General features: G+C 46.5%; 13 non-coding genes across 13 annotated transcripts; all 13 read right to left on the bottom strand.

The window, feature by feature from the left end:
• Window positions 1-15,153: 15,153 nt before the first annotated feature.
• LOC134988335 (U1 spliceosomal RNA) lies at window positions 15,154-15,316 on the bottom strand. The gene has a single exon (XR_010193821.1). It is a non-coding gene; the product is annotated as a U1 spliceosomal RNA (small nuclear RNA).
• Window positions 15,317-15,468: 152 nt separating this feature from the next.
• On the bottom strand, window positions 15,469-15,632 carry LOC134988321 (U1 spliceosomal RNA). The gene has a single exon (XR_010193807.1). It is a non-coding gene; the product is annotated as a U1 spliceosomal RNA (small nuclear RNA).
• A 2,626-nt stretch (window positions 15,633-18,258) lies between these two features.
• LOC134988334 (U1 spliceosomal RNA) lies at window positions 18,259-18,421 on the bottom strand. Its single transcript, XR_010193819.1, has one exon. It is a non-coding gene; the product is annotated as a U1 spliceosomal RNA (small nuclear RNA).
• Window positions 18,422-18,573: 152 nt separating this feature from the next.
• LOC134988318 (U1 spliceosomal RNA) lies at window positions 18,574-18,737 on the bottom strand. The gene has a single exon (XR_010193804.1). It is a non-coding gene; the product is annotated as a U1 spliceosomal RNA (small nuclear RNA).
• A 674-nt stretch (window positions 18,738-19,411) lies between these two features.
• LOC134988325 (U1 spliceosomal RNA) lies at window positions 19,412-19,574 on the bottom strand. Its single transcript, XR_010193811.1, has one exon. It is a non-coding gene; the product is annotated as a U1 spliceosomal RNA (small nuclear RNA).
• Window positions 19,575-19,726: 152 nt separating this feature from the next.
• On the bottom strand, window positions 19,727-19,890 carry LOC134988315 (U1 spliceosomal RNA). The gene has a single exon (XR_010193802.1). It is a non-coding gene; the product is annotated as a U1 spliceosomal RNA (small nuclear RNA).
• Window positions 19,891-20,561: 671 nt separating this feature from the next.
• On the bottom strand, window positions 20,562-20,724 carry LOC134988331 (U1 spliceosomal RNA). The gene has a single exon (XR_010193816.1). It is a non-coding gene; the product is annotated as a U1 spliceosomal RNA (small nuclear RNA).
• A 152-nt stretch (window positions 20,725-20,876) lies between these two features.
• Window positions 20,877-21,040, bottom strand: LOC134988336 (U1 spliceosomal RNA). Its single transcript, XR_010193822.1, has one exon. It is a non-coding gene; the product is annotated as a U1 spliceosomal RNA (small nuclear RNA).
• Window positions 21,041-21,709: 669 nt separating this feature from the next.
• LOC134988324 (U1 spliceosomal RNA) lies at window positions 21,710-21,872 on the bottom strand. Its single transcript, XR_010193810.1, has one exon. It is a non-coding gene; the product is annotated as a U1 spliceosomal RNA (small nuclear RNA).
• A 152-nt stretch (window positions 21,873-22,024) lies between these two features.
• On the bottom strand, window positions 22,025-22,188 carry LOC134988314 (U1 spliceosomal RNA). Its single transcript, XR_010193801.1, has one exon. It is a non-coding gene; the product is annotated as a U1 spliceosomal RNA (small nuclear RNA).
• Window positions 22,189-22,859: 671 nt separating this feature from the next.
• LOC134988328 (U1 spliceosomal RNA) lies at window positions 22,860-23,022 on the bottom strand. The gene has a single exon (XR_010193814.1). It is a non-coding gene; the product is annotated as a U1 spliceosomal RNA (small nuclear RNA).
• Window positions 23,023-23,693: 671 nt separating this feature from the next.
• On the bottom strand, window positions 23,694-23,856 carry LOC134988322 (U1 spliceosomal RNA). Its single transcript, XR_010193808.1, has one exon. It is a non-coding gene; the product is annotated as a U1 spliceosomal RNA (small nuclear RNA).
• Window positions 23,857-24,008: 152 nt separating this feature from the next.
• On the bottom strand, window positions 24,009-24,172 carry LOC134988312 (U1 spliceosomal RNA). The gene has a single exon (XR_010193799.1). It is a non-coding gene; the product is annotated as a U1 spliceosomal RNA (small nuclear RNA).
• Between the last annotated feature and the right edge of the window lie 2,240 nt (window positions 24,173-26,412).

Below are 26,412 nucleotides of genomic sequence, written 5' to 3'. Positions count from 1 at the left end.
TTTTTTTTAACTGGTGCAATTTAGCTAAAACAGCTAACAGGAAATTTCCACTTAAATGGTATTTTCTAATCTTATCTGACCATGACTAAGAATAAAGGATACACAAGATAAACTCTTATAGCTATGGACCTTATCCATGTTTAAGCTCCATCAAATCTGTAATCAATAGCACTACATGCTCCCACTCTACCACTGTACTGTATACTCTACCTGTGTTTTTAAGGTAAAAACACCATTTAACCCCAGTGACACTTGAATTAAAGCAGCAGCCTCTATAATAGCATTCTTTAGCATTAATCCCAGGAAATCTGCAATCTTCACGCTCTTTGATAGCCACGCTACATTGCTGTTTACTTGGATGGAGCAGAGAGCACAACATCAGGACATAGGAAATATTACAATGCATGATAAGAAAGGTGTGAGCTCTACAGCAAGGCCTCTAACCCTTTGCCAGTGCCAAATACATAGGGCTTAACTCAGATCTGATCACAGCAGCAAATTTATTAGCTAAAACCATGTACACTGCAGGGGGGGGGGGGGGGGGGTGTATAATATGTGCAGAGAGAGTTAGATTTTGGTGCGGTGTGTTCAAACTGAAATCTAAATTGCAGTGTAAAAACAAAACAGCCAGTATTTACCCTGCACACAAACAATATAACCCACCTAAATCTCTCTGCAAATGTTATATCTGCCCCCCCCATCCCTGCAGTGCACATGGTTTTGCCCACTAGCTAACAAATTTGCTGCATCTGGGAATTACAGCATCTTAATATTTCTTTTTACAGAAGGTTCAGCAAATTACATTATTTAGTGAAATACTGTAATCATAACAGTTACAGGGATATTGTAGGTAGATTTATTGTCAGTGGATAAATGTAAAAATTAAACCCTTAGGCATAGTTCCCAAATGCTGTCATTGCAATCCAGATTTTAAGGATATCATGCTTGAGCACAGGTGACTTAATTAGAACTTCGGTCAATGTGAATTAACCATTGGACTCAACCATGGTTATCCTTAAAACCCAGGGGTCTATTTAAGATCGATCTTAATCGATGTTGGGCTTCCAGGTTGAAAAAAAACACACATTTACTAACATTTTAAAATTTATATAAAAAATCATCTGTTCGTAAATGCAGTGCACATGGTTTTGCCCAACTGCTAACAAAAATCCTGCTGCGATCAACTCAGAATTACCCCCCATGGCCCTCATTCCGAGTTGTTCGCTCGCAAGCTGCTTTTAGCAGCATTGCACACGCTAAGCCGCCGCCTACTGGGAGTGAATCTTAGCATCTTAAAATTGCGAACGAAAGATTTGCAATATTGCGATAAGACATCTCTGTGCAGTTTCTAAGTAGCTCGAGACTTACTCTGCCAGTGCGATCAGTTCAGTGCTTGTCGTTCCTGGTTTGACGTCACAAACACACCCAGCGTTCGCCCAGACACTCCTCCGTTTCTCCAGCCATTACCGCGTTTTTCCCAGAAACGGTAGCATTTTTTCCCACACGCCCCTAAAACGGTCTGTTTCCGCCCAGAAACACCCACTTCCTGTCAATCACATTACGATCACCAGAACGATGAAAAAACCGTGAGTAATATTCCTAACTGCATAGCAAATTTACTTGGCGCAGTCGCAGTGCGAACATTGCACATGCGCATTAAGCGGAAAATCGCTGCGATGCGAAGAAAATTACCGAGCGAACAACTCGGAATGACCACCTATGTGCACTGCAGGGAAGGCAGATTTAACATGTGCAGAGAGAGTTAGATTTGGGTGTGGTGTGTTCAATCTGCAATCTAATTTGCAGTGTAAAAATAAAGCAGTCAGTATTTACCCTGCACAGAAACAAAATAACTCACCCAAATCTAACTCTTTCTGCACATGTTATATCTGCCTCCCCTGCAGTACACATGGTTTTGCCCAACTGCAAACAAAATTCCTGCTGCGATCAACTTGGAATTACCCCCATCGAATTACCCCCATTTTCACACTGCTCGTGTATATAAGACATAGTTTGGATCGTAATACGCGTTACAACCGCAAAAACTATGAAGAGGATGGGGGCATATACGCAGGGTCCATCCTGTGCGTGTGCCTACATTTTCTCCGGGTGACCCGCAGAAAATGCGAATGCCTCTGCCTGTCAATCAGTAGAGGGCGTACCTTCGCAGGTATATCGCGATCATGAGCCATGTCTCCCATTTTTGTCATTATAGGTGCTCTGTGAGCTGCTGGCCATGCCCCAGCCCCTCTGTCTCCCGTGAATAGACATTGAGGCTTATTCAGACCAGATCGCTTCAATTTATTTTCACCCAGCGGGCAATCAGGTCTGCACTGCACATGCGTATGCGCTACAATGCGTAAGTGCGACGGTCCGGAGATCACAAGAAGATTGACAAGAAGAGGGTGTTTGTGTGGGTGGCAACTGAATGTTTCTAGGGAGTGTCCGGAAAAACACTGGAGGGACCCGGCGTTTTGTGGGAGGATTTGTGACGTCACCTCAATGGCTGAGTAAGTGCTGAGCTGTGCAGCTCTTGTGCACATGTGATCACACACCTGCACAGCAAATGTTCCCTTCCGCTGTAGGCGGCAACTACCTGATTACAGGGATGCAAAAAACACACCCTAGCGATCAGGTCTGAATTACCCACAATGTGCATATTTGCAGAGCAACAAGCTACAGGGAGCCTTCCACCCCCCCCCCCCCCTTCCCCATGACTATGGGACACTGCGGCCCCCACAGGGGGGGGGGGGTTGTTTGGGTTAGCTGGACATTCCCAAAAAAAGTGACTGTCCTGCAAAAATTGGTATAGTTGGGAGGTATGTTCAAATACATTTATTATTTTGCATGCAGGGTAAATACTGTCTTCTTTGACATTTAGCCACAAATGCTGCACAGCTGAATTACAGTATTACACTGCAATTAACAGTTATGCTAGGACATTCCCCCTCCCAAATCTACCTCTCTCTGTATGTTACATCTGTCCCACAGTGGCGTGCGGTGAGGTCAGTGGCTAGTGAGGCACTACAGCCATAATTTCCGCCGAATCCTGCAGATGACCCTTAGCCAATGCCCGCTACTGCCTCTGAGCCGATACCCGCTGCCACCGCCAATGGCTTACAAACTCTCCAACAATCAACTAACCCAGCCCTCCACCACTAATTTCTATCTCAGTCCGATGCCGCCAATGCCCGCTGCCTGCCTGCTCATTGTTCTTGTTATATATTATACATTTTTAAAGAAAAAAAAAATGAGTGTTTGGGACTGGGAAGGGTGAGGGAGGAGGACATGAATGCAATTTTGTTGTCCAGGGCTTCCATTAACTTAAAGGAGAAGGGTCTGAATGGGTTAAAAAAAAATGCGTGAGGTCCCCCCTCCTTAGTATAACCAGCCTCGGGCTCTTTGAGCCGGTCCTGGTTATTTAAATACTGGGGGAAAAATTGGACAGGGGTTCCCCGTATTTAGACAACCAGCACCGGGCTCTTAGAACGGTCCAGGTTCCAAAAATACGTGGGACAAAAGATGTAGGGGTCCCCCATATTTTTAAAACCAGCACCGGGCTCCACTAGCCAGAGAGATAATGCCACAGCCGGGGGACACTTTTATGTAGGTCCCTGCGTCCCTGGCATTACCCCTCCAACTAGTCACCCCTGGCCGGGGTTCCCTGGAGGAGTGGGGACCCCTTACATCAAGAGGTTCCTCCCCTCGAGGCACCCAAGGGCCAGAGGTGAAGCCCGAGGCTGTCCCCAGCACCCCTGGGTGGTGGGTGCCGGGCTGATAGCCATGTGTGTAAAAAAAGAATATTGTTTTTTTTTTTGTGGAACTACAAGGCCCAGCAAGCCTCCCCCGCTTGCTGGTACTTGGAGAACCTCAAGTACCAGCAGGCGGGGAAATAATGGGCTTGCTGGTACCTGTAGTTCTACAACAACAAAAAATACCCAAATAAAAACACAAACACACACAGCGTGACAGTAAAATTATTGAGACAGGCTGTAGCATGTGGGTGCATGTAACCCTATAAAAGTGATTGATTGGGTGACTATTACAATACCCACTGTTGCTGTCTGAAAAATTATGGATTTATAGATTGCTCTGCCGAGACATGTTTTTTTCTAAAATGCACCACAGGTATGGATGGATAGTATACTTGACGACACAGAGGTAGGTAGAGCAGTGGCCTACTGTACCGTACTGCTATATATTATATTATTTATTATTATTATTATCCTTTATTTATATGGCGCCACAAGGGTTCTGCAGTGCCCAATTACAGAGTACATAAACAAATAATCAAACAGGAAAACAGCAACTTACAGTTGATGACAATATAGGACAAGTACAGGGTAAATAAACATAGCTACATCAGCAGATGACACTGGAATAAGTATCAGGTGGTAGAAGACTGCTGGATTTGGTGCAGCTGAAGATTATTAAAGTAAGAAAAGAGTAAGCACATGAGGGAAGAGGGCCCTGCTCGTGAGAGCTTACATTCTAAAAGGGAGGGGTAGACAGACAGGGGTGAGACAGATGGGGTACATAGAGAGCGTGGAACAGAGGTTTGGGATGAGATTTGGCTGGGTTTGGTGAAGAAGTGGGTCTTGAGAGCCCGTTTGAAGTTTTGTAGAGAGGTGGAGAGTCTGAGGGGGAGAGGTAGGGAATTCCAGAGAAGTGGTGCAGCACGTGAAAAATCTTGAAGGTAGGAGTGGGAGGAAGTAATCCGTAGGCAGGAGTCGGTGTGCATTAGCAGAGCGAAGAGGACGGGTGGGAGTGTAAAGCGAGATAAGATCAGAGATGTAGATGGGAGAGGAGTGGGTGAGGGCTTTGTAAGCAAGTGTGAGAAGCTTGAAATGGATTCTGAAAGGGAAGGGGAGCCAGTGAAGGACTAGTAAGAGAGGAGAGGTGGACGTAGTGCGTTTGGTGAGGAAAATGAGCCGGGAAGCAGAATTGAGGATAGTGGGAGTGGAGAGAGGTATTTGTCAGGAATGCCAGTCAGGAAGAGATTACAGCAGTCCAGTCTGGAGATGACCAGTGAGTGGATAAGAGTCTTAGAAGCATCCTGGGTCAGAAAGGGTCTGATCCTGGAAATATTTTTTAGATGAAAACGGCAGGTTTGTGAGAGGTGCTGAATGTGTGGTTTGAAGGAGAGGGAGGAGTCAAGGATTACTCCAAGACAGCGCACTTGGGGGGTAGAGGAGATAGTAGTGCCATCAATAGATAATGAGATTGTAGGAGGTGAGATTATGCGGGAGGGAGGGAAGATGATCAGCTCGGTCTTAGACATGTTAAGTTTAAGAAAGAGCTGGGACATCCAGGAAGTGATAGCAGAGAGACAGTTGGAGATACGAGTGAGGAGAGTAGGGGAGAGGTCTGGAGAGGAAAGATAGATTTGAGTGTCATCAGCATAGAGATGATATTGGAAACCAAAAGAACTAATGAGCTTACCTAGTGAGGACGTATAGAGAGAGAAGAGAAGAGGACCAAGGACAGAACCTTGGGGTACCCCTACAGTTAGTGGAAGTGAGGGGGAGGTGGAGTCATGAGAGGAGACAGAGAATGAACGGTCAGAAAGGTAGGACGACAACCAAGAGAGGGCTGTGTTACGCAGACCAATGGAGTGAAGGATTTGCAGTAGGAGAGGATGGTCCACAGTGTCAAAAGCAGCAGAGAGATCAAGTAGAATAAGTAGAGAGTAGTGTCCCTTAGATTTAGCAGCATGGAGGTCATTGCATACTTTTGTAAGGGCAGTTTCAGTGGAGTGGAGAGGACGGAAGCCAGACAAGCAGTGATTGTGAGGAAAGAAAGGAAGTAAGGCGGTTGTAGACAATACGCTCAAGGAGTTTGGAGGCAAAAGGGAGGAGAGAGATGGGTCGGTAGTTGGAGAGAGTGTTTGGATCAAGGGTAGGTTTTTTAAGAATAGGAGAGATGAGAGCGTGCTTGAAGGCAGAGGGGACAGTGCCTGATGAGAGGGAGAGATTAAGAAGGTGGGAAAGATGGGAAAAAGCAGAAGAAGAGAGGTGGCAAAGGAGGCGGGAGGGGATTGGGTCAAGTGGGGAGGTGGTGAGGGGACAGGAACGAATGAGGGCCATGACTTCCTCTCCAGATGCATGGGAGAAAGATGACAGAGTTGGTGCGAGGGATGGGGAGGGTTCGTAAGGGTTGGGAGAAGGCTGGTTACTGATAGTCTGGTGTGATGTGATGTCCTGACGTATGGAGTCAATTTTGGATGTGAAGTAAGTGGCAAAGTCAAGAGCAGAGAGTGAGGAAGGGAGACGAGGTGGAGGTGGGCAGAGGAGTGAGTTGAGAGTGGCAAAGAGGCGCCGGGGGTTGGAAGACTGGGAGGAGATGAGGTTCTTGAAGTATGACTGTTTAGCAAGAGAAAGGGCAGCACTGAAGGATGAGAGCATAAGTTTGAAATGGAGGAAGTCTGCCTTAGAGCGTGATTTCCTCCAGTGTCGCTCAGCCGTACGTGAGCATTTTTGCCGATATCTGGTGCATTTGGTGTGCCAGGGTTGAGGTGTTAATTTGTGAGGGTGAATAGTGGTTGGTGGAGCAACAGAGTCAAGAGCAGAAGTAAGGGAAGCATTGTATGTGGAAGTGGCTTGTTCAGGGCATGAGAGAGAGAGAATAGGAGAGAGAAGTGAGTCAAACAGGGAGGAAAGGAATGTGGTGTCAATAGCTTCAATGTTACGCTTAGTGATGGTAGCCTTAGGAGGTAGAGATGGGGAAGTCGAGAGAGATAGGTTGAAGGAGAGCAGGTGGTGGTCAGAGAGGGGAAATGGGGAGTTGGAAAAATCAGAAATATCACAGCGGTGAGTGAAGACCAGATCCAGTGAGCTCCCATTCACATGGGAGGGTGAGGAGGTCCACTGGGAGAGACCAAGTGAAGAGGTGAGGTTAAGGAGTTTAGAGGCAGGGGATTGTGTGGGGATGTCAATAGGGATGTTGAAATCGCCTAGGATAATGGTGGGAATGTCAGAAGAGAGGAAGTGAGGAAGCCAGGAAGCAAAGTTGTCGATTAATTTGGAAGCAGTGCCAGGGGGGCGGTAAATGACAGCTACTCTAAGATGGACTGGTTGGAAGAGGCATATGGCGTGGACCTCAAATGTAGAGAATATAAGGGATGGTTCAGGTGGTATGAGTTGGTAGGAGTAACTAGAAGGTAAAAGGACCCCAACACCACCCCCATGGCGACCCCCAGGTCGGGGTGTGTGTGTGAATGTAAGGCCCCCAGCAGAGAGAGCAGCAGCAGAAGTAGTGTCAGAGGGCGTAATCCAAGTTTCAGTAATGGCTAGTAGGTGTAGGGAGTTGGAAATGAAAAGGTCATGAGTAGGGACCAGTTTGTTATAAACAGATCTGGCATTCCAGAGGGCACAGGATAGGGGGTATGAGTTTGTGGGAGAGATGTGAATTAGATTTTCAGGGTTGCTGTAGCGATGAGGTGGGATTAAGTTTGAGGGCAGGGATGATGAGAGAATAGTGATGGTACGGGTGCCTGAGCTAGGAGGGGAAACTGCAGGAGGTGGGCAGGGAGGGAGGTCAGTGTGATGTGGATGGGGGTGTGGGGAGGTGACAGGGAAGGGAGAGAGGGAGCAGGGCTGAGTTGTGGGGTAGCAGGACCATGGGGCAGAGGTGAATGAAAGTGGGGTAACAGGAAAGGTGGGGGAAGGAAACAGAGGGATGGAGGGGAGACAGAGGAGGGGAGAGAGGAGGAGGTGGAGGAGACTAGGGGGGAAGGCTAAAGATACATTATTAGGTAGACACTGAGTGATGTGGGGAGTATAAGAAAACCTTGACATAGTGTTAAGTAGGTAAATAGGTTGAGGGAAAGTGGAAGTAGGAGAGGAGACTGTAAGGCAATCCGAGCAGAAGAATTGCAGAAATGCAGGTGAGAAAAGCAGTGTAGGCTCAAGGGGTGTAGATTTAGTATGAAATGAGTCAAAAGCGTAGATAAAGTGGGTGCAGAAAAGTATTTGGAGTGTAAGAAATGAAAGGATTGTGAGAGGTTTAAGAAGCAATGGTAATTATGTTAGATGTTTTAAGTGTTTGCAGGTAAAATTGCATTGGTGCAGCTGTGCTTAAAAAACAAAATTACAATAATACAGATACAGGCATTTGTAGGTGAAATGGATGGTTTATGAAATGTCCAAGTAAGGTAGTTCTGTGCTATGTAATCAGATGCAACAATCAGGAGGTGAGTGATCTGAGGAGTAAGTGACTCACATTTGTTATTAGTTCTTCAGTTTTCTTTGTTTTGTTAGATTGGTGTGCTTCTGTTTTCCTTCTTTTTCACTTCGATTGAACGCTGATTGAACACTGCTGTTATGTGTCAATTTTATCACGCTTTGATAAAAATGCACGCTTAGATCAATAAATGCACAGCCTACACCATTGGACTTAAGTAGAAGACTATTACAAGTGAAACCAATAATTGAAATCTGTAACCACACCCCACCCCCTCAAATGCCAGGCAATAAATTACCTTAAAAACAACAACCAGGCATTCCACAAAGATTAAACTGGGTCTATATCATTCAAAACTTTAAAAAAGTACTTCAAAATCACATACTATGCAATAATGTTTCAATTTGCATTACCCAGCAGAATTAGCTTTGCATATATAGATATAGTGCAGCAGAATATATTGGTGGTTGTAGTCAATTGTAATTACTCAGCAGAATTAGCTTTGCATATATAGATATAGTGCAGCAGAATATATTGGTGGTTGTAGTCAATTGTAATTACCCAGCAGAATTAGCTTTGCAAATATATAGTGCAGCAGAATATATTGGTGGTTGTAGTCAGTTGTAATTACCCAGCAGAATTAGCTTTGCATATATATAGTGCAGCAGAATATATTGGTGGTTGTAGTCAATTGTAATTACCCAGCAGCAGCTCTACTGCACTCAACATCACCAGTGCTCACAATATATATAATGCTATATACTATGCCATAGTGGTGCTTACTATATAACACCTCCTACTGCGTTCCCCCTGGCAATGAGCATGACACCCAGAGAGTGAAACCCCTGGCAATGAGCATGACACCCAGCACGTGAAACTCTTGGCATTGAGCAGTTTTTGTAAAAGTAATTAGAAGCTTTACTGTAGGGCATAGTGTATCACAGATATTGTGGTGAGTGACATAATATGTTCCAAAGGGCATTAATGTGTGGGGCTTAACATGGTGGAAATTACTGTACTTTTTTCCCTGTGGTGGCCGAGGTCTGTTGGTGCAGGGTCAAGAACTGGGGTGTAAGGTAGTCTTTGCCTGCAAGGCTACGCCCATTTTATGGAGACCATACCCATTTTTGCGAGGTCACGCCCCCCCCCCATCCCGTCCGGAGCGCTCACGCAAATATAGTTTTTTTTATATATATATATATATATATATATATATATATGGGGGAGGGGCACAATTTTTAATGCCAATGGTGGCGGGGGGCACGCATTTGAAGCCAAATTGTTTAGAAACACCCCTGCAAGAAAATATCTGTAAATCCAATGTTACCATAAGTGTGGCATATACCTGCGCTTGCTCGCGGGGTGAGAACATCTCCCTAATTGAATTCAGCGATATGAATAGAGGTTGTGCAGCAGCCACAGAAAGGGTTAATCTCTGCAGCTTGTCACTAAATTACATTGTTGCAATTTTAGCTGGGAGCTGCAATAATTACTCTAATATATAACACAGCCAACACTTCTATATTCACACAATATACTGCATGGTGAATATAGAAGTGGTGCTTACTAAACAGCACCTCCTACTGCATTCCACATCACCGCTGGTCACACTCATATCAGGCCCATAATGCTGTATACTATGCCATAGTGGTGCTTACTATATAACACCAGGTGCTGTGCAGTGGTCAAAACACACTAACTGGTCCCATGCTGTTGTTGAACTAAAGGCCTATACACACGATGAGATTCGGTCTATGCTAATAGGTTTAAAAAGGTTACATAAAAGCTACTTTATGTATTTATTCATTAAAGTTTTTAAGTTGTATTTTACAACCATACAATGATATGATATATAATGTATCGTATAATCATTACATAATGTTGATGGCATTGAATTGTCTCTGCCTTGACTAGTGGCAGCAGCTTCAGCACTAGGTGGAAGTGGATCTTGATCTTTCCCTATTTTACCCTCCACCTTTTTGTTCTCCATTTTTTAATGTGTGGAATTATATGCCAGTAATATATCTGGAATTAGACGGTGGTAATGTCTGGAATTAGATACCACTAGATAGATACCAGATATCACTGCATACCCTCCAACATTTTACACACAAAAATTGGTACAAATTAGAAAAAGGGGCGTGGTCATGGGTAAAGGGGGCGTGGTCACGCCCCTTTTCCTATACTTTCAATGGAAGTTTGGAGAGCCAAAAATAGGTACAGACCATGAAAAAAAGGTACTGTACCTATTAAAAAGGTACAGTTGGAGGGTATGTCACTGTGACTGGAATGATGACATATGCACAGTGACAGGACACTACCACAGCACCCTACAGCAGCCATATGCGGCACAAGACACTGGAGTATTAGTAATGTACTGTAGTATACTGAGCACCACAAGACAATGAGCAGTGATACGGAGCACTGATGAGATTACTAGAACTGACACTGAGCAGCCAGATGCAGCACTGGACTATTAGTAATGTTCTGTAGTATACTGAGCACCACAATGCAGCACAAAACAATGAGCAGTGATACTGAGCACTGATGAGGATACTAGAACTGACACTGAGCAGCAAGATGCAGCACTGGACTATTAGTAATGTACTCTAGTATACTGAGCACCACAATGCAGCACAAGACAATGAGCAGTGATACTGAGCACTGATGAGGATACTACTGAGAACTGACACTGAGCAGGAGAGACACACTACAATTTCATCTTGCGCCTCTTTTTTTATTTATCTTTGCATCATGTGCTGTTTGGGGCTATTTTTTTAAGTGCCATCCTGTCTGACACTGCAGTGCCACTCCTAGATGGGCCAGGTGTTTGTGCTGCCCACTTGGGTCGCTTAGCTTAGTCATCCAGGGACCTTGGTGCAAATTTTAGGACTAAAAATAATATTGGGAGGTGTGAGGTGTTCAGAATAGACTGGAAAGGAGTAGAAATTATGGTTATTGAGCTTAATACTATAGGATCAAAATTACCCCCAAATTCTATGATTTTAGCTGTTTGAGGTTTTAAAAAAAAATCACCCGAATCCAAAACCCAAAAGGGTGGTTTTGCCAAAACGCGTCCGTATCCAAAACACAACTGCGGATCCGAAACCAAAACCAAAACATGAAACACGAAAAATGCCCGCTGCACATCTCTAGTTAGGGGAGAAGCATGTAGCCTTGTAGACTATGCACAGCTATATCTAGAAAAATATACGATCTAATCTTTAACCAACCAATGCAAGAAAGTATTTAATGTGAAAATACGAAACACTAGACTAATTGGAGGTGCGCCCTAAAGCAAATTACAATGTTAGGATTAGGGGGTTCGGAAAGACCTCTAGTGTATACACTACTATAATAAGAATTTACTCACCGGTAATTCTATTTCTCGTAGTCCGTAGTGGATGCTGGGAACTCCGTAAGGACCATGGGGAATAGCGGGCTCCGAAGGAGGCTGGGCACTCTAGAAAGATCTTAGACTACCTGGTGTGCACTGGCTCCTCCCACTATGACCCTCCTCCAAGCCTCAGTTAGGTACTGTGCCCGGACGGGCGTACACAATAAGGAAGGATTTTGAATCCCGGGTAAGACTCATACCAGCCACACCAATCACACCGTACAACTCGTGATATGAAACACAGTTAACAGTATGAAACAATAGAGCCTCTCAACAGATGGCTCAACAATAACCCGATTTAGTTAACAATAACTATGTACAAGTATTGCAGATAAACCGCACTTGGGATGGGCGCCCAGCATCCACTACGGACTACGAGAAATAGAATTACCAGTGAGTAAATTCTTATTTTCTCTAACGTCCTAGTGGATGCTGGGAACTCCGTAAGGACCATGGGGATTATACCAAAGCTCCCAAACGGGCGGGAGAGTGCGGATGACTCTGCAGCACTGAATGAGAGAACTCCAGGTCCTCCTCAGCCAGGGTATCAAATTTGTAGAATTTTGCAAACGTGTTTGCCCCTGACCAAGTAGCTGCTTGGCAAAGTTGTAAAGCCGAGACCCCTCGGGCAGCCGCCCAAGATGAGCCCACCTTCCTTGTGGAATGGGCATTGACAGATTTTGGCTGTGGCAGGCCTGCCACAGTATGTGCAAGCTGAATTGTACTACAAATCCAACGAGCAATAGTCTGCTTAGAAGCAGGAGCACCCAGCTTGTTAGGTGCATATAGGATAAACAGCGAGTCAGATTTTCTGACTCTAGCCATTCTGGAAACATATATTTTCAGTGCCCTGACAACGTCTAGCAACTTGGAGTCCTCCAAGTCCCTAGTAGCCTAGGCACCACAATAGGCTGGTTCAGGTGAAACGCTGACACCACCTTTGGGAGAAACTGGGGACGAGTCCTCAATTCTGCCCTATCCATATGGAAAATCAAATAAGGGCTTTTACAAGACAAAGCCGCCAACTTTGATACTCGCCTGGCAGAAGCCAAGGCCAATAACATAACCACCTTCCACGTGAGATATTTCAGATCCACGGTTTTTAGTGGTTCAAACCAATGTGATTTTAAGAAACTCAACACCACGTTGAGATCCCAAGGTGCCACAGGAGGCACAAACGGGGGCTGACTCTGCAGCACTCCTTTTATAAATGTCTGAACTTCAGGTACTGAAGCTAGTTCTTTTTGAAAGAAAATCGACAGAGCCGAGATCTGTACCTTAATGGAACCCAATTTAAGGCCCATAGTCACTCCTGCTTGCAGGAAATGCAGAAATCGACCTAGTTGAAATTCCTCTGTTGGGGCCCTTTCGGCCTCACACCATGCAACATATTTTCACCATATGCGGTGATAATGAGTTGCTGTAACCTCTTTCCTGGCTTTAGTAAGCGTAGGAATGACTTCCTCCGGAATGCCCTTTTCCTTCAGGATCCGGCGTTCAACCGGCGTTCAACCGCAGGTCCTGTCTGAGTGGCAGAGGCCATGGGTCCTCCGATATAAATTCTTGAAGTTCTGGGTACCAAGCTCTTCTTGGCCATCCACGAGTATCGTTCTTACTCCTCGCCTTCTTATTATTCTCAGTACCTTTGGTATGAGAGGCAGAGGGGAGAACACATAAACCGACTGGTACACCCACGGTGTTACCAGAGCGTCCATAGCTATCGCCTGAGGGTCCCTTGACCCGGTGCAATATCTTTTATAGCTTTTTGTTGAGGCGGGACGCCATCATGTTCACCTGTGGCCTTTCCCAATGGTGTACAATCCTATTGGAAGACTTCTGGAGGAAGTCCCCATTCTCCCGGGTGGAGGTCGTGTCTGTTGAGAAGATCTGCTTCCCAGTTGTCCACTCCGGGAATGAACACTGCTGACAGTGCTAACACATGATTTTCCGCCTATCGGAGAATCCTTGTGGCTTCTGCCATCGCCATCCTGCTTCTTGTGCCGCCCTGTTGGTTTACATGGGCGACTGCCGTGATGTTGTCTGATTGGATCAGTACCGGCTGGTTTTGAAGCAGAGGACTTGCCGGCCTCAGGGCATTGTAAATGGCCCTCAGGTCCAGAATATTTATGTGTAGGGAAATAACCTGACTTGACCAAAGTCCCTGGAAATTTCTTCCCTGTGTGACTGCCTCCCAGCCTCAAAGGCTGGAATCCATGGTCACTAGGACCTAGTCCTGTATGCCGAACCTGCGGCCCTCTTGAAGATGGGCACTCTGCAGCCACCACAGTAGAGATACCCTGGTCCTTGGAGACAGGGTTATCAGCCTATGCATCGGAAGATGCGATCCGGACCACTTGTCCAACAGGTCCCTCTGAAAAGTTCTTGTATGGAACCTGCCTAATGGGATTGCTTCGTAGGAAGCTACCATTTTTCCCAGGACTCGCGTGCAATGATGCACCGCTACCTATTTTGGCTTCAGGAGGTCTCTGACTAGAGATGACAACTCCTTGGCTTTCTCCTCCGGGAGAAACACTATTTCTGGTTTATGTCCAGAACCATCCCCAGGAACAGTAGACGTGTCATAGGAACCAGCTGTGACTTTGGACTGTTTAGAATCCAACCATGCTGTTGTAGCACTTTCCAAAATAGTGCTACCCCGACTACCAACTGCTCCTTGGACCTCGCCCTTATAACGAGATTGTCCAAGTACGGGATAATTACAACTCCCTTTTTTTTGAAGGAGTATCAACATTTCGGCCATTACCTTAATAAAACACCCTCGGTGCCATGTACAGTCCAAACGGCAGTGTCTGGACTTGGTAATGGTAATCCTGTACCACAAATCTGAGGTACTCCTGGCGAGGATGGTAAATGGGGACATGCAGGTAAGCATCCTTGATGTCCCAGGATACCATGTAATCCCCCTCGTCCAGGCTTGGAATAACCGCCCTGAGCGATTCCATCTTGAACTTGAATTTTTTTGTTCAAGGATTTTAAATATAAAATGGGTCACACCGAACCATGCGGTTTCGGTACCCCAACCCGTGTGGAATAGTAACCCCATCCTTATTGAAGTAGGGGCACCTTGAGTATTACCTGCTGGGAATACCGCTTATTAATTGCCTCTAGCACAGCCTCCCTGCCTGAGGGAGTTGTCAGCAAGGCATATTTTAGGAAACGGCTGGGGGGAGACATCTCGAATTCCAGCTTGTACCCCTGGGCGTGCAGGGCATGGCGGCCTTTTGCGGCAATTGGATGACCCCTAGTTCGCATTAAACACCTCCACCCTCCTTCGGTGTGGGGCTCATGTTGGCTATGCCCCAGCCCCTGAAGCATTCAAGCTGATTTCATGCAGCAGCTAGGCACTGTAACAGCTCCAGAGCTGCTCTGTAAGGCAAGTAAAAGGGCTTGGGCCCTGCAGCACTACCTGTAGTTCGCATTGTGCGTTGGAAGGCACAAATTAAGCAGACGAGAGAAGTCAGGATAGTGCGCAAGGGCATAGAAGGGAGCGGCTCAAGAAAAAAGAAGTGTAAACAGACAGCAAACTAGGCTGGAGAGAGACATGAGACAAAGAGATCTGAATTATACGAGAGCCGACCAGGGGAAACACAAATTATGCAGTCAAGTTTCCCACATTTGGGGAAATCGCAGGAGCAGCACACCCAGAGTGCAATTGGTGAGCCTTGCCCTGGGAGAAGCACATTCATGATCATAGTATCTTACCTAGCAGGTAAGAAGGAGTTGGGCTAGAGCTGGGGAGGGTCGCTGCTCGGGCACCCCCCTGTCAAGTGAAGGAGATCCAACTGAGGCAGCACAAGGGAACTCTCGAAAGAAGAACAAGGCTAGAGGAAGATCTGAGACAAAGAAATCTGACTTTTACCAGAGCTGACCAGAGGAAAGCACAAACACAGTCCCCCACTACCACAAATAATGCTGTCAAGTTTACAACATTTGGGGAAATAACAGGGGTCAGCATACCCAGAATGCAATGAATGAACCTCACCCTGGGAGAACAATCTTCATGACCATGGTATCTCCTATGCAAAATAAGTATGATTTGGGATAGGGCTGGGGAGGGCCGCTGCTCAGGCACATCTCTGTCAAGAATTTATAAAGTCTATACATATATATAACCAAATGTCAATATATATATAGAACCCAGTGCTCCTATCAAAACTTATCTATTTCACCAATTTGTTGCTTATTTAATCTTTATACATCTATTAATTTTCACCATATATTATAAAATGGTGCTCCCATAGGTAGTACTGTTCTACTAATAATAAACCAAATTTTAAAGATAATCACACTTGTTATCAAGGGAGCGCAAAAAATAAAATATACAAGCTCTTTATTTTTAAAAAATATATATAGACAGAAGAAACCCACATTCAATAAAATACAATGGAGTCAACATATATAGGCACCACTATCCATATCTAAATGTAATCAGGATCTATTTCATATTGCCCTTGATGACAACGGAATGTTTATTAAAGTGTCCAAAAAATCCTCCTGGATACATCTGTTGTAATTTAATCGTTACTTTCCAATTGTAATTGATACATTAAATTCCTTCTTGTGGATGAACAGCAACAGTTGTAACCAACGCCTCTTATTTACTGCAGTTAAAGTTCATATGTAACTCACGTGAGTAATGAAAGAAAACAGGGGGAGAGCGCTGTGATGGTTGGTGAAACACAGCGGTATGCTACGACCCCCGTTAACCGTGGCTGGATCTTATTGGCACTCGCGGTCGGGATATTTCTTCCTGCCGTGGGTAGAGACCTCCTTTTGCTCGGTCTCAAATTGCTTTTTCCCCTTCACCGCTGTCTTTACATCAGACGTCCGCCGTGATGTAGCTCGTTCATGAACGGGCTTATATCTCAGCAATCAGAGTGTCCGGTAATCACCTTCCTTACGCGTTTCTCCGCTGTTATCCAAGAGCGGTTTCGTCAGAGGATACATCAGCAGCCTAGCAGGCTCTTTTTAAAATGCACCGGACCAATAGTATTACTAATTAGTTGATTGGATACATACATGTACTAATTGGATGCATACATGTAATGACTCACATATGGAACAACTTTCTAATTGCATTTGCACATATAAAGGCATTTCATAATATAAAAATAAGCAACATGGTGATTAAAAATAATAATAAAATAAGCAACAAGGTGGTTTAAAAAATAACAGAAAATATATAATCTATATACAGATTAACCTATAATCTTTCAATCAATACCTCATATCTATAATCACATATACATAATTCAGAGACTCAGCACTAAGGATCCCCATTTACTTATATAAAACCTTTTAGGGTAACATAAATCCAGGCCACTACTAAAGCAGTTCTTGTGGCGCAGGGGAAACATCACCTGCATTCTATGCAGCTAGTCCCATGTTCGAATCCAACCCGCTCAGCTTAACATCAATATTATTTATTTACTTTTAATGGGATCATTCTATCAATTCATTTTTACCTTTAATTTTTGTTAATATTATTTCTATATTTCATTATTTTAACCCCTGGAATAATTACATTGCTGTTTAAACAACAAAAAGAATTGAAGAAAAAATAAATATTAAACAGACAATTTAAGGATTCGAAGATTTAAATATTTAAAGATTTTAAAATTTAAAACAGGGAGGGGGGGGGGAGGGAGGGGGGCCTTTTGGGAGAAGGAGGGGAAAATAATAAAAATAGAAAAAAAATATATATATATAGAACCAAGAGAAAGTGTAAAAAGAGGATGGAGGAAGAAATCTGATGTTCATCATTACTAGTGGATTTTACTAAGGAACTTTAAAGAAATACACACAACAGGGTTATACAGTTTCATCCTAAGAGGAAAGCTGTTTCCAAAATAGCTACTTCTAATAATTTTGTTTATTTATTAAACATACAATAAATGGATATTCAATAAATAATATATTAGGTAAATCAATAGATAAAATCTTCAGAGACTGCCAATGTTGTTCAGTTCGATGCTCTCATTCAGACCATCAGGTGTAAGGGTACCCAAAGAAAAAATCCAAAATGCCTCCCTTGTCAAGTAAAGGAGATTCAACTGAGGCAGCACAAGGGAACTCTCATCTGGGGACAACAACTGCAGGGAGAACACATATTTTCAGATGAACATGGGAGGGCAGAAGGCTGCCTAATACTGAAGCACCCCCAAACAACAAACCAAATGCAACAACTAGTACAAGCATTCCTGGGGGAAGGCCTGCAGCAGATGGATTTGCATATGGTGATGTCATCCAAGCAGTGGGTCAAAGTTGGCTTCAACCCTCGTCTGCATATGAAAAGAGAAAAGGGGCGTGCAGGGCATGGCGGCCTTTTGCGGCGCTTGGATGACCCCTAGTTCGCATTAAACACCTCCACCCTCCTTCGGTGTGGGGCTAATGTTGGCTATGCCCCAGCCCCTGAAGCATTCAAGCTGATTACTTGCAGCAGCTGGGCACTGTAATAGCTCCAGAGCTGCTCTGTAAGGCAACTAAAAGGGTGTGGGCCCTGCAGCACTACCTGTAGTTCGCATTGTGCGTTGGAAGGCACAAAGTAAGCAGACGGGAGAAGTCAAGATAGTGCGCAAGGGCATAGAAGGGAGTGGCTCAAGAAAAGAGAAGTGTAAACAGACAGCAAACTAGGCTGGAGAGAGACATGAGACAAAGAGATCTGAATTATACGAGAGCCAACCAGGGGAAACACAAATTATGCAGTCAAGTTTCCCACATTTGGGGAAATCGCAGGAGCAGCACACCCAGAGTGCAATTGGTGAGCCTTGCCCTGGGAGAAGCACCTTCATGATCATAGTATCTTACCTAGCAGGTAAGAAGGAGTTGGGCTAGAGCTGGGGAGGGTCACTGCTCGGGCACCCCCCTGTCAAGTGAAGGAGATCCAACTGAGGCAGCACAAGGGAACTCTCGAAAGAAGAACAAGGCTAGAGGAAGATCTGAGACAAAGAAATCTGACTTTTACCAGAGCTGACCAGAGGAAAGCACAAACACAGTCCCCCACTACCACAAATAATGCTGTCAAGTTTACCACATTTGGGGAAATAACAGGGGTCAGCATACCCAGAATGCAATGAATGAACCTCACCCTGGGAGAACAATCTTCATGACCATGGTATCTCCTATGCAAAATAAGTATGATTTGGGATAGGGCTGGGGAGGGCCGCTGCTCAGGCACATCTCTGTCAAGTAAAGGAGATTCAACTGAGGCAGCACAAGGGAACTCTCATCTGGGGACAACAACTGCAGGAGGTACACATATTTTCAGATGAACATGGGAGGGCAGAAGGCTGCCTAATACTGAAGCAACCCCAAACAACAAACCAAATGCAACAACTAGTGCAAGCATTCCTGGGGGAAGGCCTGCAGCAGATGGATTTGCATATGGTGATGTCATCCAAGCAGTGGGTCAAAGTTGGCTTCAACCCTCGTCAGCATATGAAAAGAGAAAATTGGCATGCAGGGCATGGCGGCCTTTTGCGGTGCTTGGATGACCCCTAGTTCGCATTAAACACCTCCACCCTCCTTCGGTGTGGGGCTCATGATGGCTATGCCCCAGCCCCTGAAGCATTCAAGCTGATTTCTTGCAGCAGCTGGGCACTGTAACAGCTCCAGAGCTGCTCTGTAAGGCAAGTAAAAGGGTGTGGGCCCTGCAGCACTACCTGTAGTTTGCATTGTGCATTGTAAGGTACAAAGTAAGCGGATGGGAGGAGAAGTCAGGATAGTGCACAAGGGTATAGAAGGGAGGGGCTCAAGAAAAAAGAAGTGGAAACAGACAGCAAACTAGGCTGGAGAGAGACCTGAGACAAAGAGATCTGAATTATATGAGAACCGACCAGGGGAAGCACAAATTATGCAGTCAAGTTTCCCACATTTGGGGAAATCGCAGGGGCAGCACACCCAGAGTGCAATGGGTGAGCCTTGCCCTGGGAGAAGCAACTTCATGATCATAGTATCTCACCTGGCAGGTAAGTAGGAGTTGGGCTAGAGCTGGGGAGGGTCGCTGCTCGGGCACCCCCCTGTCAAGTGAAGGAGATCCAACTGAGGCAGCACAAGGGAACTCTCGAAAGAAGAACAAGGCTAGAGGAAGATCTGAGACATAGAAATCTGACTTTTACCAGAGCTGACCAGAGGAAAGCACAAACACAGTCCCCCACTACCACACATAATGCAGTCGAGTTTCCCACATTTGGGGAAATCACAGGGGTCAGCATACCCAGAATGCAATGAATGAACCTAACCCTGGGAGAACAATCTTCATGACCATGGTATCTCCTATGCAAAATAAGTATGATTTGGGATAGGGCTGGGGAGGGCCGCTGCTCAGGCACATCTCTGTCAAGTAAAGGAGATTCAACTGAGGCAGCACAAGGGAACTCTCATCTGGGGACAACAACTGCAGGGAGAACACATATTTTCAGATGAACATGGGAGGGCAGAAGGCTGCCTAATACTGAAGCACCCCCAAACAACAAACCAAATGCAACAACTAGTGCAAGCATTCCTGGGGGAAGGCCTGCCGCAGATGGATTTGCATATGGTGATGTCATCCAAGCAGTGGGCCAAAGTTGGCTGGAACCCTCATCTGCATATGAAAAGAGAAAAGGGTTATGCAGGGCATGGCGGCCTTTTGCGGCGCTTGGATGACCCCTAGTTCGCATTAAACACCTCCACCCTCCTTCGGTGTGGGGCTCATGCTGGCTATGCCCCAGCCCCTGAAGCATTCAAGCTGATTTCTTGCAGCAGCTGGGCACTGTAACAGCTCCAGAGCTGCTCTGTAAGGCAAGTAAAAAGGTGTGGGCCCTGCAGCACTACCTGTAGTTCGCATTGTGCGTTGGAAGGCACAAAGTAAGCAGACGGGAGAAGTTAGGATAGTGCGCAAGGGCATAGAAGGGAGCGGCTCAAGAAAAGAGAAGTGGAAACAGACAGCAAACTAGGCTGGAGAGAGACCTGAGACAAAGAGATCTGAATTATACGAGAGCCGACCAGGGGAAACACAAATTATGCTGTCAAGTGTCCCACATTTGGGGAAATCGCAGGAGCAGCACACACAGAGTGCAATGGGTGAGCCTTGCCCTGGGAGAAGCACCTTCATAATCATAGTATCTCACCTGGCAGGTAAGTAGGAGTTGGGCTAGAGCTGGGGAGGGTCGCTGCTCGGGTACCCCCCTGTCAAATGAAGGAGATCCAACTGAGGCAGCACAAGGGAACTCTCGAAAAAAGAACAAGGCTAGAGGAAGATCTGAGACAAAGAAATCTGACTTTTACCAGAGATGACCAGAGGAAAGCACAAACACATTCCCCCACTACCACAAATAATGCAGTCGAGTTTCCCACATTTGGGGAAATCACAGGGGTCAGCATACCCAGAATGCAATGAATGAACCTCACCCTGGGAGAACAATCTTCATGACCATGGTATCTCCTATGCAAAATAAGTATGATTTGGGATAGGGCTGGGGAGGGCCGCTGCTCAGGCACATCTCTGTCAAGTAAAGGAGATTCAACTGAGGCAGCACAAGGGAACTCTCATCTGGGGACAACAACTGCAGGGAGAACACATTTTCAGATGAACATGGGAGGGCAGAAGGCTGCCTAATACTGAAGCACCCCCAAACAACAAACCAAATGCAACAACTAGTACAAGCATTCCTGGGGGAAGGTCTGCAGAAGACGGATTTGCATACGGTGATGTCATCCAAGCAGTGGGCCAAAGTTGGCTGGAACCCTCATCTGCATATGAAAAGAGAAAAGGGGTATGCAGGGCATGGCGGCCTTTTGCGGTGCTTGGATGACCCTTAGTTCGCATTAAACACCCCCACCCTCCTTCGGTGTGGGGCTCATGTTGGCCATGCCCCAGCCCCTGAAGCATTCAAGCTGATTTCTTGCAGCAGCTTGGCACTGTAACAGCTCCAGAGCTGCTCTGTAAGGCAAATAAAAGGGTGTGGGCCCTGCAGCACTACCTGTAGTTCGCATTGTGCGTTGGAAGGCACAAAGTAAGCAGACGGGAGAAGTCAAGATAGTGCGCAAGGGCATAGAAGGGAGCTGCTCAAGAAAAAAGAAGTGGAAACAGACAGCAAACTAGGCTGGAGAGAGACCTGAGACAAAGAGATCTGAATTATATGAGAACCGACCAGGGGAAACACAAATTATGCAGTCAAGTTTCCCACATTTGGGGAAATCGCAGGGGCAGCACACCCAGAGTGCAATGGGTGAGCCTTGCCCTGGGAGAAGCAACTTCATGATCATAGTATCTCACCTGGCAGGTAAGTAGGAGTTGGGCTAGAGCTGGGGAGGGTCGCTGCTCGGGCACCCCCCTGTCAAGTGAAGGAGATCCAACTGAGGCAGCACAAGGGAACTCTCGAAAGAAGAACAAGGCTAGAGGAAGATCTGAGACAAAGAAATCTGACTTTAACCAGAGCTGACCAGAGGAAAGCACAAACACAGTCCCCCACTACCACAAATAATGCAGTCGAGTTTCCCACATTTGGGGAAATCACAGGGGTCAGCATACCCAGAATGCAATGAATGAACCTAACCCTGGGAGATCAATCTTCATGACCATGGTATCTCCTATGCAAAATAAGTATGATTTGGGATAGGGCTGGGGAGGGCCGCTGCTCAGGCACATCTCTGTCAAGTAAAGGAGATTCAACTGAGGCAGCACAAGGGAACTCTCATCTGGGGACAACAACTGCAGGGAGAACACATATTTTCAGATGAACATGGGAGGGCAGAAGGCTGCCTAATACTGAAGCACCCCCAAACAACAAACCAAATGCAACAACTAGTGCAAGCATTTCTGGGGGAAGGCCTGCCGCAGATGGATTTGCATATGGTGATGTCATCCAAGCAGTGGGTCAAAGTTGACTTCAACCCTTGTCTGCATATCAAAAGAGAAAAGGGGCGTGCAGGGCATGGCGGCCTTTTTCGGCGCTTGGCTGACCCCTAGTTTGCATTAAACACCTCCACCCTCCTTCGGTGTGGGGCTCATGTTGGCTATGCCCCAGCCCCTGAAGCATTTAAGCTGATTTCTTGCAGCAGCTGGGCACTGTAACAGCTCCAGAGCTGCTCTGTAAGGCAAGTAAAAGGGTATGGGCCCTGCAGCACTACCTGTAGTTTGCATTGTGCGTTGGAAGGCACAAAGTAAGCAGACGGGAGAAGTCAGGATAGTGCACAAGGGCATAGAAGGGAGCGGCTCAAGAAAAGAGAAGTGGAAACAGACAGCAAACTAGGCTGGAGAGAGACCTGAGACAAAGAGATCTGAATTATACGAGAGCCGACCAGGTGAAACACAAATTATGCAGTCAAGTGTCCCACATTTGGGGAAATCGCAGGGGCAGCACACCCAGAATGCAATGAATGCACCTAACCCTGGGAGAACAATCTTCATGACCATGGTATCTCCTATGCAAAATAAGTATGATTTGGGATAGGGCTGGGGAGGGCCGCTGCTCAGGCACATCTCTGTCAAGTAAAGGAGATTCAACTGAGGCAGCACAAGGGAACTCTCATCTGGGGACAACAACTGCAGGGAGAACACATATTTTCAGATGAACATGGGAGGGCAGAAGGCTGCCTAATACTGAAGCACCCCCAAACAACAAACCAAATGCAACAACTAGTGCAAGCATTCCTGGGGGAAGGCCTGCCGCAGATGGATTTGCATATGGTGATGTCATCCAAGCAGTGGGCCAAAGTTGGCTGGAACCCTCATCTGCATATGAAAAGAGAAAAGGGTTTTGCAGGGCATGGCGGCCTTTTGCGGCGCTTGGATGACCCCTAGTTCGCATTAAACACCTCCACCCTCCTTCGGTGTGGGGCTCATGTTGGCTATGCCCCAGCCCCTGAAGCATTCAAGCTGATTTCTTGCAGCAGCTGGGCACTGTAACAGCTCCAGAGCTGCTCTGTAAGGCAAGTAAAAAGGTGTGGGCCCTGCAGCACTACCTGTAGTTCGCATTGTGCGTTGGAAGGCACAAAGTAAGCAGACGGGAGAAGTCAGGATCGTGCGCAAGGGCATAGAAGGGAGCTGCTCAAGAAAAGAGAAGTGGAAACAGACAGCAAACTAGGCTGGAGAGAGACCTGAGACAAAGAGATCTGAATTATACGAGAGCCGACCAGGGGAAACACAAATTATGCAGTCAAGTTTCCCACATTTGGGGAAATCGCAGGAGCAGCACACCCAGAGTGCAATGGGTGAGCCTTGCCCTGGGAGAAGCACCTTCATGATCATAGTATCTCACCTGGCAGGTAAGTAGGAGTTGGGCTAGAGCTGGGGAGGGTCGCTGCTCGGGCACCCCCCTGTCAAGTGAAGGAGATCCAACTGAGGCAGCACAAGGGAACTCTCGAAAGAAAAACAAGGCTAGAGGAAGATCTGAGACAAAGAAATCTGACTTTTACCAGAACTGACCAGAGGAAAGCACAAACACAGTCCCCCACTACCACAAATAATGCAGTCGAGTTTCCCACATTTGGGGAAATCACAGGAGTCAGCATACCCAGAATGCAATGAATGAACCTCACCCTGGGAGAACAATCTTCATGACCATGGTATCTCCTATGCAAAATAAGTATGATTTGGGATAGGGCTGGGGAGGGCCGCTGCTCAGGCACATCTCTGTCAAGTAAAGGAGATTCAACTGAGGCAGCACAAGGGAACTCTCATCTGGGGACAACAACTGCAGGGAGAACACATCTTTTTTAGATGAACATGGGAGGGCAGAAGGCTGCCTAATACTGAAGCACCCCCAAACTAAAATTCTAGTTTCTCTAATGTCCTAGAGTATGCTGGGGACTCCGTAAGGACCATGGGGATAGACGGGCTCCGCAGGAGACATGGGCACTTTAAGAAAGACTTTAGTTCTGGGTGTGCACTGGCTCCTCCCTCTATGCCCCTCCTCCATACCTCAGTTTGATACTGTGCCCATTTGAAACTGGGTGCTTTTCAGGAGCTCTCCTGAGCTTTCTGACAGAAAGTATTTTGTTAGGTTTTTAATTTTCAGGGAGCACTGCTGGCAACAGACTCCCTGCATCGAGGGACTGAGGGGAGAGAAGCAGCCCTACTCTCTGAGTTGCAAGGTCCTGCTTCTTAGGCTACTGGACACAATTAGCTCCAGAGGGATTGGTACGCAGGATCTCACCCTCGCCGTCCGTCCCAGAGCCGCGCCGCCGTCCCCCTTGCAGATTCAGAAGATAGAAGCCGGGTGAGTATGAGAAGAAAAGAAGACTTCAGAGGCGGCAGAAGAGTTCATGATCTTCACTGAGGTAACGCACAGCACTGCAGCTGTGCACCATTGCTCCCATACACCTCACATACTCCGGTCACTGTAAGGGTGCAGGGCGCAGGGGGGGCGCCCTGGGCAGCAATATAAACCTCTTTTTGGCAAAAATATAACATATATACAGCTGGGCACTGTATATGTATGAGCCCCTGCCAATTTTACAGTTTAAGCGGGACAGAAGCCCGCCGCCGAGGGGGCGGGGCTTCTCCCTCAGCACTCACCAGCGCCATTTTTTCTCCACAGCACCGCTGAGAGGAAGCTGCCCGGACTCTCCCCTGCTTATACCATGGTAGACAAGAGGGTTGAAAAGAGAGGGGGGGCACATAATTCGGCGCAAATGACATACAGCAGCGCTACTGGACAAACATTAAGTTACTGTGTTATTCCTGGGTTATATAGCGCTGGGGTGTGTGCTGGCATACTCTCTCTCTCTGTCTCTCCAATGGGCCTTGTGGGGAAACTGTCTTCATAAAAAGCATTCCCTGTGTGTGTGTGGTGTGTCGGTACACGTATGTCGACATGTCTGAGGAAGATGGCTATATTAGAGAGGAGCGGGAGCAAATGAATGTGGTGTCTCCGCCGACACCTGATTGGATGGATATGTGGAATGTTTTAAATGCTAGTGTAAACTCATTGCACAAAAGATTAGACAAGGCTGAAGCTTTGGGACAGTCAGGGTCTCAACCCATGCCTGATCCTATGTCGCAGGGACTGTCAGGGTCTCATAAGTGCCCACTATCCCAGATTGTTGACACAGATACCGACACGGATTCTGACTCCAGTGTCGATTACGTTGATGCAAAGTTACAGCCAAAATTGGCAAAATCCATTCGATATAGGATTATGGCAATAAAAGATGTTTTGCACATCACAGAGGAACCCCCTGTCCCTGACAAGAGGGTACATATGTACAAGGGAAAGAAGCCTGAGGTAACCATTCCCCCCTCACACGAGCTGAACGAGTTATGTGAAAAAGCTTGGGAATCTCCAGATAAAAGACTGCAGATTTCCAAAAGGATTCTTATGGCGTATCCTTTCCCATCAACGGATAGGTTACGATGGGAATCCTCCCCTAGGATGGACAAAGCATTAACACGCACAGCTACAGCTGGAAAATCAAATTTTTTACCTTATGTTCCCTCACAGCATAAGAAAGCTCTGCATTATCAAATGCAGTCCTTTCGGTCACAAAGAAACAAGAAAGTGCGAGGTGCGTCCTTTCTTGCCAGAGGTAGGGGCAGAGGAAAAAAGATGCACAACACAGCTAGCTCCCAGGAACAGAAGTCCTCCCCGGCCTCTACAAAATCTACTGCATGACGCTGGGGCTCCACTGGCGGAGTCCGGCCCATGAGATGTCATGCAGCCGCTCTGACCACGCCTCCTGTTTCTCCGTTGCCGACCCAATATTGAAACCCTGCCCCCGCACCGCTCCATCTCTGACTTGGGAATGGAGTGTTGTTGACCCCCCTCCCCCCCCCCCTGCACCGATTGACTGGCAGAGGCGATCGCATTATCTGCAGGCGGATGCGTATG

Source organism: Pseudophryne corroboree, unplaced genomic scaffold, assembly GCF_028390025.1.
Source record: "Pseudophryne corroboree isolate aPseCor3 unplaced genomic scaffold, aPseCor3.hap2 scaffold_1046, whole genome shotgun sequence".
NCBI classification, from domain to species: domain Eukaryota; kingdom Metazoa; phylum Chordata; class Amphibia; order Anura; family Myobatrachidae; genus Pseudophryne; species Pseudophryne corroboree.
This window is presented reverse-complemented; position numbering and strand designations above follow the sequence as displayed.